This window comes from Lemur catta, chromosome 2, assembly GCF_020740605.2.
Source record: "Lemur catta isolate mLemCat1 chromosome 2, mLemCat1.pri, whole genome shotgun sequence".
Classification (NCBI taxonomy): Eukaryota; Metazoa; Chordata; class Mammalia; order Primates; family Lemuridae; genus Lemur; species Lemur catta.
Genome location: NC_059129.1, coordinates 92,985,956 through 93,007,839, shown reverse-complemented (window position 1 = coordinate 93,007,839; position 21,884 = coordinate 92,985,956). Strand labels below are relative to the sequence as shown.

The 21,884-nt window shown below is 33.3% G+C and overlaps 1 long non-coding RNA gene across 1 annotated transcript in view; it reads right to left on the bottom strand.

Moving 5' to 3' along the window:
• LOC123632201 overlaps positions 1-12,081 on the bottom strand; it is a 76,840-nt gene extending 64,759 nt beyond the window's left edge. The window contains exon 1 of the long non-coding RNA XR_006733294.1: positions 11,948-12,081. This is a non-coding gene — a long non-coding RNA (uncharacterized LOC123632201). The remainder of the gene's footprint in view (positions 1-11,947) is intronic.
• Positions 12,082-21,884: the final 9,803 nt, after the last annotated feature.

Here is a 21,884-nt window from a genome sequence, read left to right as displayed (position 1 = left end):
TTCCCCATTCAGTATGATGTTGGCTGTGGGTTTGTCGTATATGGCTTTTATAATTTTAAGAAATATTCCTTCTATGCCTAGTTTCTTGAGGGTTTTTAATCATAAAATGATGCTGAATTTGGTTGAATGCTTTTTCTGCATCTATTGAGATGATCATATGATTTTTACTTCTGTTTATGTGGTAAATCACATTTAATCATTTCTGTATGTTGAACCATCTTTGCATACCTGGAATGAAGCCCATTTGGTCATGGTGGATTATTTTTTTGATGTGCTGTTGAATTTGGTTTGCTAGTATTTTATTGAGGATTTTTCCATCTATATTCATATGGCATATTGATTTCTAATTTCCTTTTGGGTGTGTCCTTTCCTTGATTTGGTATCAAGATGATACTGGCTTCATAGAATAAGTTAGGGACAATTCCCTCCTTCTCAATGTTATAAAATAATTTCTGCAGTATTGGTAACAGCTCTTCTTTGTATGTCTGGTCAAATTCACCTGTGAATCTATCTGGTCTGAGGCTTGCTTTTGTTTGAAGATTTTTTTGTTACTGCTTCAATCTTGTTGCTCATTATTGGTCTATACAGGAGTCCCATTTTTTCTGATTGAGTCTTTTGAGTTTGTATGTTTCCAGGAATTTGTCCATTTCCACTACATTTTTGAGTTTATATGCATAGAGATTTTCGTAGTATTCCCATATGATATTTTGTATTTCTGTGGTAGATGTAATATCTCCTTTTTCATTTCTAATTGAGTTTATTTGGGTCATTTCTCTTCTATTCCTGGTTAATTTAGCAAGAGGTGTATCAATTTTGTTTATCTTTTGAAAGAACCAAATTTTTGTTTCTTTGATTCTTTGTATTCTTTTTTATTTTCCATTTCATTTAGTCCTACTCTGACCTTAGTTATTTCTTTTCTTCTGCTGGCTTTGGGTTTGGTATGCTATCCTTTTCTAGTTCCTTGAGATGTGTCATTAGATTTTTGATTTGTGATCTTTCTGTCTTTTTGATGTAGGCATTTAAAGCTATGAATTTTCTCCTTAGTACTGCTTTTGCTAGATCCCATAGGTTTTAATAGCTTTTACCCTTTTGTCATTCAGTTCAAGGAATATTTTGATTTCCATCTTAGTTTCATTATTGACCCAATTATTGTTCAACAGCAGGTTGTTTAATGTTATAACATTGTGTAGAATTGAGTATTTCTCTTGGAATTGATTGCTAGTTTTTTCTACTGTGGTCTGAGAAGATACATGGTATTATTTCATTGGGGTAGTCAATGTGTTAAGATGCTGCTGTTTATCTCCTTGCTTAGATGTAGTAGGGTTTGCTTTATGAATCTGGGCACTCCTGCATTAGGTGCATAAATATTTAGGATTGATATTTCTTCTTGTTGAATTGTCCTTAGTGTTTGATTGTTCTATATTTCCATTCATGCTCTCAGTCACCTAGAAGAAGGTCTGATTCATACCTCATCCTCTTCAATTCTCCCATATGTCCTCCCCCATATTCACTCTCTGACATATCCTTCCTTACTTTCTATTTCACTGAGAAAATACAAAACCAATATAACAGAATTTCCACAAGCTTATCTCATTTTTTTTTCACACTTCTAACAACCTGCTTTTGTGACTTTATATTTTGCCTTTGCCTTTTCTTCTATTACTGTGGGTGAATTGTCCATACTCTTACATAAGACCAAATCCCTCCTTTCTCTGCTGGATTGTATCACATATGGCCTAATCAAGTACACTATTCAAGCACTTATTTCTGTTCTCTCATACCACTCATTTACTTCTCTCACCAGCTCTCTCATGTCCCCATTTTGTCTTCCAGCTTCTGCCTAATTTCTTCCTTCATTTTACATCAAAACTGCTTTTAAGACATCTAATCTCACGTCATCCTCCCCTCCCCATGTAACCCACTCCACTCAGGCTTTTGCCACTATACACAGTATGAAAACTAAGTCACTAATAAACTCTATTTTGTCAAATTCAGTGGTCAATTCTTGTTATCCATTATAGTTCTGCTACCAGTAATATTTCACAATGTTCATATCCATTGCTACCTTAAATGAAACCATATTATAAATTATATTAGAAATTTTACTTACTGTTTTCTTTAATATATATTTTACTTATTTTTTCATTATATATTTACTTACTATCTATTCCTTTTTTTGTTTTTTCAGTTAGAATGTGAGCTCCATGAAGGCATGTTTTTCTTTTTCAGCTCTGTTTATAACAACATCCCCAGGACCTTAAACAAGACTAGAACATAATAGGTGCCCAAAACATGTTTGTTGAATAATTAAGTAAATGGGTAATAACTTCCTTTCACTGGAAAGTATTCATCTAATTATAATAATGAAATAATTCCTTCAAAGGTCATATATAGTGTTCTAGTGAGCATGATAACAAACAATGTAAGGGATTTTTATTTCTCTCTTTCTACCCTAATATTGCCACTCAACTTTGTGGACAACTTGATCTTTTGCTATGCAAAGTTTCCATTTTTATTTCATCAAGCATGCCTATCTATTCTTTTCTGGCAACTGTATTTCCATTCTTGATTAGACTGCCTCTCTAATCATAGACCCCAGATTGTGTATGTAATCTCCTAGGTACTTGTACATATTCTTTTACAACTATCTGAAGTTTATTTTTGTACCTGTTGTATTACATCAATCTAATTCATAGATTAATTACTCCTATTTATACACCTATTTATTTAGACTTTCATATAAAATTTAAGATCATTTTATCCAATTTCCATAATAGTTCTGATTGGATTTCATTAAATTTATTAATAGTTAAAGAATAACATTTTTATCATACTAACTCAAGACTGATATATGAGGTGGATTTATAGTTTTCTAGTTTATACTTTTCTTAGCAGGTTTTAGGCAGATTTCTATCCTTATCTATATTTTGTGTCCATTTTAATCACAGTAGAATTGAATTCTTTGGATTTGAATAAAACTCATATTATTGTGCATATCTGTAATTCATTAACTTTTTACTGAATTATAGTATCATTATAATATTACACTACAGTTTCTTAGGCATCATTTAACTATTCTATATAGATGGATATTTAGTATATTTCTAGTTTTTCATTGTTAATTACAATGATGATTTTCTTTCACAAATAATTATTTGATGAACATTGTCTTTCTTATGACTTTGCACACACGTACAAGAGTTTTTTGAGGGTATACAGGTACAAGTTAAATTGCTGGCTTGTTGTATATGCACATGTACAAATTTATAAAATAGAAATAAATTTTTCCTGAAATAGTTTAAAATTTTCAATAATATTATAATTTAAAACACACCATCAGTACATAAGTGTTTCCATTGTTCTGTATCCTTATAAAAATTTGTCATTGTCAATTTATAATCTAAAATTCTGGTATATATAAAATACTGTTTTATTGGATTTGGTGAGTGTACTTCTTTGATTGTTAATGAAGTTGTGCAAATTTCATATATAATTCATCATTTATGTATTTTTGATACAAAAATGTTCATTTTATTTTTTTATTCTTTTTCATGCTAATTGATTTTTAAAAGATTTTATGTATTGTAAATATGGACTCTTTGTTATTTATACATGAGGCAAATGTATTCAAATGTGCTCTGCCTTTCTGTGCCCCTTCCTTTTTTTTTAAACTGCTTTATTCAGATATGAGGTATAATTCTGATTATGCTTTCTCTTCCCTAGATAAGTGAACAGAAGTTTTAATTTTAATGTTAACATTTTTAATATTTTACTTTGCAGATTATTCTTTTTCTGTTGTATTTAAGAAATCTTTCCCTATACAAAGGTCAAAAGATAGTCTTTCATATTTGCTTCTTAAATTTTTAAGTGTTGTTTTGCATTTAAGTTTTTCATCCATTTGGTTTCAATTTTTATATAATGTGGGATTTAAATTTAGTTTACTTTTTAATGTGAATAATATATTGTCCTCTGTCTAGTTATTAAATAGTCCATCTTTTCCTCACTGATCTATAGTACTACCTCTTTTACATCTTAAATTTTACATATATTAGTTTCATTTCTGGGATTTTTATTATGTTTCTTGATATAGTTGTCTATTTCTGAGACTAAGCTATGCACTTTTATTACAATATCTTTACAATTATGCTTGAAAATTGGCGAATTCTCACACAATGTTGTTTAAAATGATTTTGGCTAGTCTTTAGCTCCCCCACATACACTTTAAATCAAGCAGTTAAACTCCACACAAAATACTCATGTGTTTTTTATTAGTTTTACCTTTCATCAGAGTTTGTCATTTCCTCTATAAAGTTTTCCTACTTCCTTGGTTGTAAATATCCTCATATACATTTTTATTGAGATATAAGGCACATACCATAATATGGATATATTTTAGTGCATAGTTAAATAGGTTTTGACAAATGTATACACACATATCACTGCAGCCTCAATCAAGTTATAGAATATTTTTATTTCTTCAGAAAGTTCTTTCATTTTTCTTTCCAGAGGCAGTCATCTTTCTGAATTTTACCTCTATAAACTAATCTTGCATGGTCCTGAATTTCATTTAAATGAAATCATACAGAAAGTATTCTTTTGTGTCTGACATTTATAGGTAACTACTTATTCTTAGCAAAAAAGAAAATTGTTTTTTTGAGTTTCATCCATTTTTTTTGGATGTACCAGTAATTTGTTATTTTTATACTACTAAGTAGTAATCCACCATATAAATGTAACACTCTGTGTTTATACATTCACATATTATGTACATTTCTGTTGATTTTACATTTTAGGTGTCAAGAATAAAGATGCTACGTACATCTTTGTACAAGATTTTTATTAATAGGTTTTAATTCACTTTGATAAATATGTAGGATGGGATTTGGAATTGCCAAGTAGTTTTCCTGGGTAGTTGTATTATATTATCTTACACTCCCATCAGTAATTTAAGAACTACTGATTGCTCTGACACTTTGGTAACTGCCAGTCATTTATTTTTTTGCTTCTCTAGTGGGTGTGAAGGATGTTCCAATGTTGTTTTAATTTGCATGTTTCTGATAAAATTAAAAAAAGTTGAGCAAATTTTTATATTCTTATTAGTGTGCATAGGCTATTTTGTGAATGATTTGCTCAATTTTTAAAATCTATTTTAAACAGTAAAATCCTTTTTTTTAAAGATTGACTTTTTATTGTTGATTTTTAAAGTGTATTTTACTTATTTGAAATACACATCATTAACAAATATATTATTCCAAGTGTGTGTGTTGGGTTTTATTTTATTGACAATGTATTTTATATAACAGATTTATTTTGTTTTGTTTTGTAATAAAGTAGGAATATTTTTATAGTATATAGTCCATAAAATGATCAGAAATGAAATTACCTGGTATAGTTTTCAAAGATAGGCCTTTAATTATTTTTTCAAATTCTTCTCTAGCAATTAGTGACTCATTTTTTGAAATTCTATACAGTTGATCCTTGAACAACATGGGGCTTAGGGATGTCAATCTTCCACATAGTATATAACTTTTGACTCCTCCAAAACTTAACTCCTAATAACCTACTAGTGACCTGAAGCCTTACCAATAATATAAATTGTGAATTAATACATAGTTTTTGTGTTATATGTATTATATGCTGCATTCTTACAATAAAATGAGCTAGAGAAAAGTAAATGATATGAAGAAAATCATAAAGAGCTGGGTGCAATGGCCCATGCCTCCCAGTACTTTGGGAGGCCTAGGTGAGAAGATCATTTGAGTTCAGGAGCTCAAGAACAGCTTGGGCAAAAAGCAAAAGCCCCATGGCCACAAAAAAGAAAAAACAATCAACCAGGTATGGTGGCTCTTATCTACAGTCTTAGCTACTCAGAAGGCTGAGCCAGGTGGATCACTTGAGCCTGGGAGTTGGAGATTGCAGTGAGCTGTGATCACACCACTGCACTCCAGCCTGGGCAATAAAGTGAAAGCCTGTCAAAAAAGAAAGAAGAAAAAAGAGAAAAATGATAAAAAAGAGAATGCGTTTACAGTACTATACTATACTTATTGATACCTTAAGTTTACACTGTCTGTTTACAAGCTGAGTCATCTGTCTGAAATGGAGGGCAACTGGAACAGCAGATCTCAATCTATGGGTACATATCAAGCAATTCAACTTTTTCTTTTAATGTCATGACTTTTTTCCTGTTTCTTGGGAGCACTTCCAGCATCACTAGTGGCACTTTGTATAGGACACATGGCATTATTCAAAGTTTACAGTATTGCACTAAACACAATGAAAAATACATAAGAACCACAAGGGATCACTTTTTGCCATAATATGCAATTTACCAGAGAGATGAAAAACTCACGTGCAGATGATTAGCATCTCATGGTGTTACTGTCAACCTCTGAGCTCACTGCTATGGCAAAAGGAGGTAGCTATAAAATTATTACAGAAGTACAGTACTACAGTATCACTACTGTTAATTTTACGTAATTATAATTTAATACCAAATCTTTACATTTGATTACTTTTTTCTTGACTGAGAATGGCTCCATATATAGTCAGTAAGTGTTTGTGTAAATTTTAATAACTTTAACTTTTTATAATAGATTTATGTATATCTTATGGTAGTAAGTGATAAAATAGACTAATATCTACACATATTCTATGCATTCATGACATACATACATTTTTCTTAATTTTTTGATATTTCTAGGCTATATGCAGTTCATCTGCAAGGTTTTCAAATTGTTGCAAATCTCCAAAAAATGTTCCAATACATTTATTGAAAAAATCCACATAAAATTGGACCCACACAATTAAAAGCAAGGTTGTTCAAGGATCAACTGTATTTGCACGGACATTAACCATCCTTTCTGCCATTTATTTCCATGGAGTACTTGATACAGGCATACCTCATTTTATTGGGCTTCTCTTTACTGTGCTTTGTGGATACTGTGCTTTTTACAAATTGAAGGATTGTGGCAACCTTACGTCAAGCAAGCATTTATTGGTACAATTTTTCCATCATCATGTGCTCACTTCATGTCTCTGTGTCACATTTTGGTGATTCTCACAATATTTCAAACTTTTTCATTATCATTATATCTATTATGGTGATCTGAGTTCAGTGATCTTTGATGTTATTATGGTCATTGTTTTGGGGCACCATGAACTGTACCCATATAAGACAACAAACTTAGTAAATGTTGTGTACGTTCTGACTACTCCACAGATGGGCCATTCTCCCTTCTCTCTCTCTGTCCTCAGGCCTCCCTATTCCCTGAGACACAACAATATTGAAAGTAGGCCGATTTATAACCCTAATATGGCCTGTAAGTGTTGAAGTGAAAGGAAGAGTCACATGTCTCTCACCTTCAATCAAAAGCTAGAAATGATTAAGTTTATAGAGGAAGGCATGCTGAAAGCCCAGATAGGCTTAAAGCTATACCTTTTGTGCCAAATAGTTAACAAAGTGGTAAATACAAAGGAAAAGTTATTGAAGGAAATTAAAAGTGATACTCCAATGAACACACAAATGATAAGAAAGTGAAACAGCTTATTGCTGATATGGAGACAAAAGTTTTAGAGGTTTGGATAAAAGATCAAACCAGCCACAACTTTCCCTTGTTATAAAGCCTAATCCAGAGCAAGGCCCCAATTCTTTTCAATTTTATGAAGGCTGAGAGAGGTACAGAAGCTGTAGAAGGAAAGTTGGAAGTTAGCAGAGGTTGGATCATGAGGTTTAAGGAAAGAAGCCATTTTCTTAACATAAAAATGCAAGGTGGTGCAGTTAGTACTGATGGAGAAGCTAACGCAAGCTATCCAAAAGATCTAAGTTAGATCACTGATGAAGGCAGCTACACGAAACAGATTTTCAATGTCAATGAAACAGTCTTCTACTGGAAGAAGATGCCATCTTGGACTTTCATAACTAGAGAGGAGAAGTCGATGTCTGGCTTCAAACTTCAAAGGACAAGCTGACTCTTTTTAGGGACTAATCCAGCTAATGACTTTAAGTTGAAGTCAATGCTCAATTACCATTGCAAAAATCCTACAGCACTTAAGAATTATGCTTAATCTACTCTGCTTTTACCTTATAAATAAAACAACAAAGCCTGAGTGACAGTACATCTGTTTATAGTATGGTTTACTGAATATTTCAAGCCCACTGTTGAGATTTACTGCTCAGACAAAAAAAGATTCCTTTCCAAATATTACTGCTCCATAGACAATACACCTGGGCACCCAAGAGCTCTTATGAAGATATACAAGAAGATTAATGTTGTTTTCATTCCTGGTAACACAAAATCCATTCTGCAACCCAAGGATCAAGGAGTTTCTACTTTCAAATCTTATTATTTACAAAATATATTTTGTAAGGTTATAGGTGCCATAGATGGTGATTCTTCTGAAGTATCTGGGCAAAGTAAATTGAAAACCTTCTGGAAAGGATTGACCACTCCACAAGCCATTAAAAAATTTTTTGATTCATGGGACGAGGGAAAAATCAACATTAACAAAAGTTTGAGAGACACTGATACCAACTCTCATGGGTAAATTTGAGGGGTGTTCAAGACTTCAGTGGAGGAAGTAACTGCATATGTGGTAGAAAGAGCAAAAGAACTGGAATTAGAAATGTAGCCAGAAGATGTGACTAAATTGCTTGCACCCACATGATAAAATTTTAACGGATGAGGAGTGGTTTTTTCATATGTAAACTACTCTTAGTGAAGATACTGTGAACATCACTGAAATGACAACAAAGGATTTAGAATATTACATAAACTTAGCTCTTAAAGCACTGACAAGATTTGAGAGGGTTGACTCTCACTTTGAAAGAAGTTCTGCTGTGGGTAAAATGCTATCGAACAGCATTGAATGCTACAGAGAAATCTTTCTTTAAAGGAAGAGCCAATTGATGTAGCAAACTTTATCATTGTTTTATGTTATGAAATTGCCACAGCTATCCCAACCTGCAACATCTACCACTCTGGTCAGTCAGTAGCCACCAACATTAAGACCCTCCAAAAGCAAAAAGATCATTAGCATTTTTTAGTCATAAAATATTTTTTAATCAAGGTATGCACATTTTTTCAGACATAATGCTATTATACTCTTAAAAGGCTATAGTATAGTGTTAACATAACTTTTATATGCACTAGGAAACCAAAACAATTTATGTAACTGACTTTATGTCAACATTCACTTTATTGCAGTGGTCTGAAACTAAACCTACAATATTTATATACTCTTATTCTTAATAAATATCATGAGGTGTTTCCCTTTATATTATACCTGTTTAACAAACAAGTTTGATTTTATTTATCATTTAGTATTTTCTATACTCGATTTTATTAATTTTAAATTTTAACTTCTGTATGGTATGTCCTCTGTCTTCCTCATTTTGTATTCTTTTGCTATCATTTCTCTAATTTCATAAAATAATTTCTACAGTTTTTATTCTTTTTTAAGTTTTACAAAGGTTTTTAAAAGCAACAATAGCACATCAAAGCATTTGGTTTGTAAGTAGTATTTGTTTTACATTTCAGGCCATGAAGATGCTCTGGATGAATTTGGAATATATGAATGTGTTGCTTTTCCAGATGCTTCTGGTGTTCCCAGGGTTGGTTTTCCTAGTTGCTGATTAACCAGGAAGTAGTATTCTGCTTCACCAGAGGTGTAAGCAGCATTCATTTAAATACCTGGGAAGTGTGGCCAAATGGCTGCATTGCTCATTACTGCATTAAGCAGTGTTGACGTACTTTATAGTGAATGATGCAGCCAGATCTGGGGCATTAAAGCATCTTTCTCAGCCTTTATAGTAAAGCTGACACAAACAAGGAAGTTATGCCAGTTCATAAACATTTTCTACCTTGTAATCTCAGTGAAGAGAGAACTAACTAGGTTGAAGGTCAAGAGAACTGAATAAATAGAGGATCAGGAAACCCTGGTTTAAATTGTCCTGCATCACTTGGGTGACTTCAGGCCATCACTTTACCAAACTCTCTCTGTTCCTCAGTCTCCCCTTCATATCTCTTGATGATATTGCAAAGACATTTGATCATACCCTTGAAGGTACCTCATGCTCTGCCGAAGAAAGTTACCATATATACCTAAAGTAAGCAGGTATATACCTTTATTATTACCCTAAAGGTGTAAGAGATGGGGCAGGAGTGAGGGGGAAGCTTTTATGCAGTTGAAGTCATTTCTTCAGTCTGGGGGAATAAAACACTTTTAAAGCAATCAGTTTTTAACAGACATGCAGAATGTTTCTTTGGGCTAATCAGCTGATTAACACTTTTATAGATTTGGGTTTTTTTTTCTATTATAGCCCAACTTATATTACAAAGTGTTCATTTTCATACTTCCTCGTTGTTCTAAATTCAGAACTCCTTGAGGGCAAGGACTGTCTAATTATTCCTTTTGGTTCCAGTGCTTAGCTCAGCTCATTGTAGGCACTCAGGTGAAGTGAGATTGAATGAATCAACCATCATACCTCAAGAACCCTCTGTCTTACCAGGTACCATGCTAAGAAATGTCAAGTTAAAAAGATCAGGCCCTTGGCCCCTTAAAGTTCATAAACAAATGGAGGATCTGTTCCTATCTTTCAATTTTACATTACAGAAACCCAACACAAACTAGCTTAAAAGGAAAAAAAGAATGTGAGCAGGGGACAGAATTTATTTGTCCTAGGCAGTTTACTTCTATTTCAGGAATAGCTGAATCTAAGATCCAAGAGTTTCCATCACTGTTATCTTCCAGATTAGGTCTCTTTCTATAACCTGCACTTGGGTGGCTTCATGCTCAGGAATTTTTTTTTCATGTGAAAGCCCCTCACAGTTCCACATTTACATCTAATTATAGCAAAAATAGAGGTTTTTATGCCAATGGTCCTAGCAAAAGTCCTAGGAGTAATTCTCAATGGTTTCAATTGAGTCACCTGCCCTTCACTGAATCCACTATAATAACTCTGAATAGGCCCACAATACATGCCTACCTCTGGATTTGGAAGTGAGGTTGACCCACCAAATCATAAGGATTAAAAGTGAGGGAAGGTTGTTCACCAGAGGAAAATCAAGTTGCTGTTACTAAAAGGGGGAGAAGATATTAGGCAAGAAAAAACCAACACATGTCCTCCACAGAGAAGATGTCCTGTACATCAGTAATTATATGGTAAAGCTAGGAGTGATGCTTGTCTTAGGTGCTTACAGGCAAACATTAGGTAGGAGAAATGGATCACTTCAAGGACAGCTGTCCACAAACCCCTTCTAGGAGGAAGCCTATGAACTAGGCCTTTTGGATAGGTAGGATTATGGTAGGTGAAGATGAGGAGGCCTTTCAGATACGTGGAAAGGCATGAACAAAGGCAGGGAGGTAAGGATCCTCTGGAGGTTTTCCAAGTTTGCTGGGAACTTTGGGAATTAAGTCTGGAACTTTGGTTGGGGGCTAGATCTATACATAGTCTAATAAGTGCTAATCCTTTAAGCAGACTTTTTCCATATATGATCTCAAAAAGGAGTAATTTTGGCAGGCACCAGGAGTAGGGTTATTCTTCCTGTGTTACCGATGGGGCAATTGAGGCCTAGTGCAAGAGATGCCTGCTGAGAGTTCACACTCTTGTGTCCAGAGACAGAGCAGCACAAGAAGCCCAACTTCTACCCTCCAGCCCAAGACTGTGCCCCTCCCCCATCCATAGTAAAAATAAAATCTGGGGTTGGAAATCACCAGGACAGCAGCTGTGGCTCAGCCCCAGGGCCAGCCTAAGGATGCCTTTGCAGGAAGCTGTGGGAACAACCATATAGGCAGACAGAACTTGCATAATGGCTAAGAGCAGACTCTGGAGTCAGGCCTGGTTTTGATTCTCAGTTTCATGAGTTAAGGTGTTCCCTTGGGCAGATTATGTTAACTTCTCTAAGCCTTAGTTTCCTCTTACGTAAACAAGGTAAAGAACAATACCTACCTTATAGGATGGTTCATGAGGTCTGAATGAGGTATTGCGTATTAAATATTTAGCACTCTCTTCCTTGTCCTATCTGGTCTCCTCTTCCTCCTCTGGTCTGGTCTGGTCTCATCTCCTCTTCCTCACCCAGTCTAGTCTTTTCTTCTGGTCTGGTCTCCTCTTTCTCCTCTGGTCTGGTTTCCTCTTCCTCATCTGGTCTGGTCTCATCTCCTCTTCCTCGTCTGGTCTGGTCTCCTCTACAGTTTTTAATTAACATATTTATGATATCCCTCTCAGAACTTTTGCTTTCTAGAGATATAATTTCCCTGCTTTTGAAAAAATTTGATCCAATAATTATCAAATTTCAAAATAACCCCAAAATACTTTTGTTTTTATTTTTATTATGTTTTATTTATACATTTGGTAATAGTCAAAGAACGGGACCTGTAAAAATCCCCATTTTAAATTTCTTAAGGTTTCCTTTGTGGAAACACTTTCCTAAGTGTTTTTTAGACAACACTTTTAGACAGGTTTTTACAAATCCTCTGGAATATACAAAATAAGTGTCTCCCCTTTCCAACTGAGGTAAACTTCTATGTCTGGCTAATTATTCAATATTATTGATTTCATTATTCAACTTATTTCTTTTATGACCATTTGTTTCCTCTGTCTCTCCAAATCTGAAAAAGAGTAATTAAAATATTCCTCTCCAAACAGATTCAGCTATTTGTTGCTTCTTGAATACAAGTTAATGTAATATCTTCTTTATAATTTGTGCCTTTTATTATTAGCTCGTATCTTCTTTCATTTTTAGCCTGTTAATATTCATTGCATCATAACTGATATTACCCTTACACTTCTATCATCTTTATTTTTGCTTCCTTTTCATTTGTCTATCTTGTCAAGGAAAAGAAGCCAAACTCTGTAAAATAATTTAAAGAGGTTTATTCTGAGCCAAATTTGGGGACCAGGGCCCGGAGCCACACCTAAGAACCTTGAGCAAGTGGACTCTCCGTGGCTGGGTTACAGTTTGGTTTTATACATTTCAGGGAGACAGGGGTTACAGGTAAAGTTATAAATCAATACATGGAAGACAGACATTGGTTTGGCCTGAAAAGATGGGACATCTCCAAGGGGAGGGGGGGCTTACAGGTTATAGATGGGTTTGTAGACTCTTTGACTTGTAATTGGTTGAATAAATGAAGCTTTGTCTAAAAGCTTGGAATGTTTTAAGTTAAGATAAGGAAATCTGTTAATGAGAGATGAGCTACCAGCCATATATTTGTTGTATAAATTGAGGACCTGCAGGTTTGTTTTGCATAGCCTTAGGCCTGTTAATGAGTTACAAAGGATATCTACAAGAAAGGAGGGGGGCATGATGCGGCATGTCTAACCTCCCTTCTAATGGCTATTAAGTCAGTTTTAGGGTATCCCCTTGGCCAAGAGGGAGTCCATTCAGTCAGCCAGTGGGGAAGTGTTCTTATTTTAGTTATACTAAAATCTTTATACTTTATCTGATGCATTGTCTTAAGTGTGTGTCTTTAAAGCCTATTGTGTGTTTCAACTCAACCTGACAGTCTCTGTCTTACAAGGAGAAAATTCAGTCCATTCACATGTAGTGTTATCTTATAAACTTGACTTTGTTGCTTCTACCTTAATTATGTTTCTTATATATTGATCTTTTTTACTTATTTGACAAGGTTGTTTTTATTCCATTTTACCTATGTAAATTTAAAAGTAATACTATAATTTACCATTTTGTTGTTCAGCCTCCTTTTTCTATTTGCATAATCAGGCACATACTTCTCAATCACAATTAGAAAAGAAAATGCTATTTTTCCCACTCAGTTGCATTCCTATGTAAATTAAAATGCTTTACTTTCCTTTTCCCTAAGACTTCTTTCCACTACAGCCAGATTAACCCAGAGAAATGTGAGGAGTTTTCAAAAAGTTTATGGAAAATTCATATATGCAAAACTATATACATACTTTAGATTTTTTTGGAGCAAAATAAATTCATACTAATATGTTACATCATGTCTGAACAGGATCTAGTTTGAGACACTAAGAAGGATAAGATATCAGTTTGAAAAGAGCCTGTATCAGAGCCACATGAATTCTGCTAAAATTGAACCACCAAAAAACATCAAATTTATGGTGAACCTTGGGTCAAAGAATGGCGAAATCCTTAATGCTTTAAGAAAAGCTTCTGAGGACAATGACCCAAAGAAATCAGAAGTTTAAAGACAGATAACTCATTTTAAGAAGGGAAAAGACAATATTGAACATAAAGCTTGAAGTGGCAGACCATCCACAATAATTTGTGAGGAAAAAACTAATCTTGTTAGCATCAACAATAGCCAAAACCATACACATCTCAATTAGTTCAGCTTACACAATTCTGAATGAAAAGTTAAAACTAGAGCAGACGTTCCACTTGATGGGTGGGTGTGAAAACCATTGCACCCAGATCACCTGGAAACAAAAGCAGTTTCCTTTTCCTTTTTTTTCTTTCTTTTCAATGTTTTCTTTTGTTTTTTTTAATTTCAAAGTATTACAGGGATACAAATATTTTTAGTTAAATGGATCACTTTTACAATGTTTGAGTCATAGTTATAAGTGTGCCCGTCACCCAGATAGTGTTCATTATACCTGTTAAGAAAATTATTGCCTATCCCCTTCTACCCACTACCCTCTGCTTTATTTCCGTTGAGTTTTACTTTCCTCTATGCATATGAGTGCTCATTGGTTAGTTCCAATTTACTAGTGAGTACATGTGGTGTTTGTTTCTCCATTGATACTTCACTTAGGATAATGGTCTCTAGTTCCATACAGACTGTTGCAAAAGGCATTAAGTCATCCTTCATGGGTGAGTAGTATTTCATGGTATACATATACCACATTTTGTTAATCCATTCATGAATTGATGGGCACTTGGGTTAATGCCACATCTTTGCCACATTATGAATTGCGTTGCAATGAATATTTGAGTACAGGTATCCTTTTGATAAAATGATTTCCTTTCCTTTGGGTATATGCCCAGTAGTGGGATTACTAGGTCTACCTTTAGTTCTTTCAGGCATCTACACATTGTTTTCTATAGAAGTTGTACTGATTTGCAGTCTCACCAACAGTGCTATTTTGAATACAAGTAGTGATAATGGGCATCCTTGTCTTGTTCCAGTTCTTAGTGGTAATTGTTTCAGCTTTTCCCATTCAGTATGATGTTGGCTGTGGGTCTGTCATATATAGCTTTTATATTTTACCCAAAAACTACTGATTACACATTCTTCTCATCAGCACATGGAACATTTTCCAAGTTTGATCATATTTTAGGCCACAAATTGTAGCTTACCAAATTCAAAAAAGTAGAAATCATACCATGTATCTTCTTAGATCACAGTGGAATAAAACTAGAAATCAGCACCAAGAGAAACAACCAATTTTACACAAAGTCATGGAAATTAAACAACCTAGAGCTGAATGATTATTGGATCAATGATGAAATTAAGATGGAAATCAAAAGATTCCTTGAACTGAATGACAAAGGGCACACAAGGTATCAAAATCTATGAGATTCAGCAAAAGCAGTCCTAAGGAGAAAAGTATAAGCTCTTAACATAATGCTATATTCCACTTTTAATCTCTCTGCTATCACCTTTAATAATAAGTTATAAATTTGTGTAAAATAGAAATTAAATGTCATCAAAATGATAATACACAAAAAACAACTTAAACAAAAACTTGAGATTACCTAGTAAATAATCCAGTGAAATATTACTTTAATCTTTATAGTGTTATTTGAATAAACAGACATAAAGTTTTCCTGGATGTAGCTGTAAAATTTAAAGAATATCAATTCTTTCTTACATTAACACAATTACTTAAATGTAGATACTTAATGCAATCCTAATCAATATTTGAAAGATAAATTTCCTATCCTTTATATTTGTAAGGCTGGTGGCAGGCACCCCTCCCCTCCCTAATGAAAAAAAGAAAAAGCCCACAAGACCTGCCAAGAACAATGCCTGCTAGGCCCAGCGGAGTTAAAAGAATAACCAGACCTGGATGGTTACCCTGACAAAGGTCTCAGCTCCTGGAGTCCATCATGGTTCCTGGAGTCCACCCATACCACCAGCCCCTCCTATTTCTCCACACCTGCTCTAAAACTGCAACAGAAAATTCCTTGCTCTCCCTGCCATAAATCTTTCCGCCAAAGAAACCCCCACCCCCAGCCCTAAAAACATATATAAGCACACTCAGACTTCTGGGCGGGGCAACTTCTCTGGTCCCACTCCATGGGACTGTGAAGCTTGCCAGGGTCCCTCTCTCTTGGGACTCGTTACCCTCACCCAGGAGCGCTCCAATAAAGCCTCTTTACTTATCCCTTTCAGCTCTGCTCATCTTTCTTTCTCTGGCACCGGCCAATCCAAAAAACCTTACAATATTCTATTTATTTTAATAGGTTTATTTTCCTATTTTTTAAAGCAGTTCACCTGGAAAAAATCACTAGTAAAAATAGCTGTGTTAGTCAGAACTCATACCTCATGTCATAATCCAAAATTATTTCACAAGGATTAAAGTGTTTAATGATAAAATAAAAATTGGAAGAAAATTCTATCATTTTACCTTTCTATTCTCTAGATGGAAACCAACTTGAAGCAGAAGTGTAAATAAAGAAACTATAATGGAAAACTCCAAGGATTTGAGTATGGTCAAAATTCAGTAAGACAAAGATATAAAAAAAATGAAAAGGCAAACAATATTTGGGAAAATTTGTACAAATATACAAGAAAATTTATAATATAAAAAATATATAATCATATAATTTATATAATCATATATAATATGTAACATATTTATATTATATGCTATATATAATTATATATAATATATAATTATGTAATATATATTATTAATTATATAATTAACAATCAATGAGAAAAAGACTAATCATTCCATAAAGCTATTATGATATGAAAAGGACTGTAAATGCTTAATGAATATATGAAAAATATGTGAAAAATATTCAACCACACTGGTAATCAAAGAAATGCAAATTAAAGCAAAATACCAGTTTTCATCCTTTTTATCAACAAACCTTTTCCAGTAATTGCCTTTTTTAAGTGTTATACATAGTGGGGTGTGAGTGAGAGGAATTAGGTATAATCTCAAACTACTGGTAGACATTTAAATTGAAATAATTTTGCTGATTATCAGTTTTATAGTCATAGTTACATTTTCAAAAATTTATTTTATGAAAGTATGTTGAAGCACAACAAACATTTATAAATAATAAGAAAATTCATTGTAATGTCACCTAAAGCAACAAAACACTGTAAATAACTCAAATGTTCAAGAGTAGGGAAAGGATTAAATAGATTTTAGTGCATATGTACAACTGTTGAAATATTATCATTTAAAATTATAATTTAAATAGTTAATATAATGGGAAAATGATCACAAAACAATGTTAACTTCATAAAAGTGGAATATAGAGCTCAATATTCAGAAGATTTGCAATTCAACAAAAACAATATATATGCAAAAAATATACTAAATATTGTAATGCTCCTATTCAAAGATGTTAGTAAAGATTTAAAAAAATTTTTCTCTTTAAACTTTTCTATATTAGAAATTTTTTACAATAAATAGCCATTGTTTCAATATCAGAAAATATTTATCATAACAATTTTAATATCAGAAAAATTATTTCTCTATAAAGTGGTTGGTGGCAAATCATAGAAATAGATTGGCATCTAGAACATAGTAGGTATTCAGTGATACTTATCGAATGAATGATTAGCACTCCATACTAATTATTTTACATTTTATCATCGTTTTTGTTTCTCTACAAAACAAACGGAAACGTTTTTGTTTCCTTGTACTTTGTTTTTGTATCCTGCTATCTTGTATTAATTCTTCAATATTCTCCATTATTACTTTTCCTACAGTTGCCCACTGTTTTGTCATCATTTCTGTAAATGATCGAATAGATGACAATAAAATACTGACAAATTTTATGAATTCTTACTATCTAAGGAAGAGGGAATAAACAGTTGAGACAAAATGTCCCAGGACTTCTAAATTCTTATCCTTTACAAAATAAAATGATGAAAGAAATAATAATGAAGAGGTGTATTTTCTTTTTTATGATCAATTAGAACTACTTTGCTTTGAAGTCAATTCTGATGAAAAGTTAAAGTGCCAGATTCAAATAGATTATACAAAGGCATTTATTGTTGTTCTTACCTATCTTTTATTTAAAAATGGCAGAAAATCTGACTTCTTGGCTTTGAGTAAGTCCCCTACCTGTGGCCAAAATATAAAGCAGTTTAGACAACACAATCTTAAGTGTTGCTTAGAAATTTTCTTAAGCGTCTTCAATAAAATCATGGATAAAACATGAACATGGAGTTTGCTGCACATGAAAAATATTTATCAAGTATTTTCTGCCCCACTTACCAAACACAGATAATTGATTTCAGTACAGATGTGGTTCTTGGCATTGCCCAAACTGCAAATTCTTAATTGTGTAGTAAAGTTGAGCCGGAAAAATAAAACAACGAAACATGTACAAAATGGTAACAATTGATGTATTTTATTTTATCAGAAAAGAAGGAAGCTTACAAATTGATCTGTATAAAATTTCCTTATAAATATGAAAAGTGTAAGTCATTGCCTTTAGTTTCTCCTTTAGCTGTTCAAGTCTGAATTTGACAGATGTGGATTAAATGTGTCTATTCTGTTTACAAAAAACAGGCTTTTTAAATTCTAGCATATACCAATAGATATTCATAACATTACCATTCCATCACAGTACATCGTGATATTTCTTTTAACTGTCATTTGCATCTTGATATACTCTTTAAAATTTTTTTCATCTGTACTGATACTATTTTAGCAATGGAATATTCTCTAGTGGTTTTAAACTCAATACTTAGTAAATTAATTCCCAATTGTCTTCATAAATATTCCAGAGTATTAGAGGGTTGCAATCCACATAACCTATAAATTATTATTGGGATTATCTGGTGAAATATCTACTCTTTATGATATTTTACAGAATTATTTAAAGTCACTTAATGCTTCCTGACGGCATCTTTATAGAGGATTGCTACTTTAAAAGGAATTTAACAATACAGAAAAAAACAGGAATTTTTAATTTTTTGTGGTACGCACCAAATAGAAAGATGACTTACAGCTATTTTTCAAGGAATATATCAAAGTGTGTTCAACTTTTATCCCTTAATACATATACTTAAGATAAAAATCTCAAAATATTATATAAAACTTCTTTGTTATTCAAAGAAGGAAGTGTAATTTTGTGTGTGTGTGTGTGTGTGTGTGTGTGTGTGAGGGTATAAAAGATTGAGATTGAGAGAAGTGGAGAAATAGAAATCAGAAAAAAACAAAAAGAGAAAAATATAAAAGAAGTCAAATGAAAAAGTAATATGTTGTATCCACTTAATGTTTGTAGGAATAATAAAGTCAAAGTATACTGAACCAAAAAAGATATTTCATTGTCTCTAATTCATCTGTAAGGTGTATTTTATTTATATAACTTGACAGAAGTCAGAGTTTATCATCAAATTACCCAAGCACTAACCACAAATAACTTTTTATCCTGTCTTAATTTCAAAATTCTACAGGTATCATTTGACTTGAGCCCTTCTAGAGCACAGAAACAACACGTATTCCCCATGTTGTTCAAAAAAGAGAAGATTCAGTGTGAATCAAAAAGAAAAAAATGTAAAAAGGAGGGCAAAAAATGTCAAATGTACAGCTTGCCACTGTTGTTAGGCCTTGGTGCTTGCCACTGTCAAGTAAAATGGTCTGAGTGACACCTGTTTTCCCAGAACCCTCGACCCTTACTCAGCCAGCAGTTCTGATAATGTCCTCATGAAGTGCACAGAAACGGAGTCAAGAAAATGGGCAGTTGCCAGGAGAATTTTGCCACACTTTTGACTAACCACTTATATATTCTCTCTTACCTCATTTATAATGAAGAGAAAAATATCTTAAAACTGAAGAGCAGTAATAATTAGTCTAAAAAGCTTTGAATTGGGTTTCAAAATATCACAGCTTTATTCACCGTCACATGTAAGCAATGTGACCTTGTGACATATTTGAGCCTTTCCGAAAAAACATTCAGGCTTTTTAACCTCAGTTTTAATACATATCCCAGGAGGAAACAGCAAACCAGTTTTTTCTCACAGGTTTTACAAATCTACATAAAAACTTTAAAGTTCAATAAAATAGGAATTTACTGAACTCTATTCAAAGGAACTGAAAGAATAAACGTCCCTTCCTAAGTTGAAACATATATGAAATATGGAGATGTTGTCACTTTCTCATTTCAGCTACTCCAATCATTTTATTTTTTCCAGACTCATCTTTGCAAAAGCCAACCAAGCTGTGTATGTGCAATATGGATTTAGTTCTTATGATGGCTAAACAACAAGACAACATACTAGTTTGGTTATTTTGGTCATATAGATGTGGATTTAAGGCTTGCACATGGCCTACATGGGTATATGACATTATTTAATTGTTAATTGGTGTTTAAAAAATGGCTTCTCTCCCAGCTTTCCTGGGAGTAGAAGTTTGAAAATAAATCACAATATTTTTGTGTTAAGCAACTGTCCCAAAACTATAAATAAAGAGAATTGGAAATGGTGAAACTGGAAAATGCCATAAAGAAATCAAGAGCCTTTCAAAGGTTAATGTGCTTACAGCAATATGGTAAGAAAATGTTTTTTTCCAGCTCCCTATCATTGCCACAGGATAAAGAGCCACTCCCCACATATTAAGGGCAGAAATCAGAAGGAGAACAGTCTGGAAGACAGAGGCCAGCATCGGGGCAGTCACTAGCCATAGAGCCCGAGAGTGCTACAGGTAGGGCAGCACTCTTACCTGTACAGCCAGCTTGAAGAGCAAGACCTGAAATGTGTTCACTAAGGCTCAAGACCGGCCAGTTTGGGCAACAAGAAAGTTTGACTTGAAGAGACATGTGCCAAGAGGGATGAGTACCAAAAGAGATCACAGGCTTATGATTAATGCTGCATTGGGAAAATTAGCCAGGGAAGATTTATGCATAGCAGAGCACCAAGTAAAAAAGTGTGAACTCTTCCACCACAACCACCACCACAGAGAAGTTATGCATTTTCATGGTATCTGCTGCTCAGTAAATGTCAGAACGGCAGCCAAATTACAAAAAGAGGAGAAAGAAGGCAGTGGTTGCAAAACATAGCAGCACAAGACACAATCAAGGCAAAAAGCCTTGAATTTAGAAACTGGACTGAAAGAAATGTAGAGGGATCAGAAGCACTCTAAAACCAAGATGCTCTTAGAGATAGGATCACCGTGAGGTTATATTTAAAAAAGAAAAAAGGCCAATGTTTTGTCTCTAATTGATCATACCAATATATTAATACTATTAAAAGTAATAGTTAAAAATGAACCATAACTCTCTAAAACACATTTAATTATTTTAAAATCTGCCTTAGTTAACTTTTGGAATCCCATATACAGTATATTGTTTTGCCTTTTTTTCCAAGGTAAAAACTTTTGACAACTGAATCAAGTGCCTTTAACATTTTTTATGTGTTTGTCACAGACATTCTAGTTCTGGGAATTTATCTTAAGGTTAATCACAAAATACAAAGATTGTGGTGCAAAGATGTTCTTCACAATATTATTTATGACTAATTCATTCATTCAACAAAATTTTTGGAGAACTTTCAGTGGGCCAGGCAATGTGTCTGCTGTTCAGAAAAAAAATTTCTAAATGACATAGTGATATTTAACGATGGTACAGGCACATAATAAGCTATTACGCAGTTATTAAAATGATGTTTATGGAATGTTTAATGACTTGGGAAAATGCTAATGATTTAATATTGAGTGAAAATGCACTTACAAAATAGCACTTACCATATTATCTGAGACATGTAAA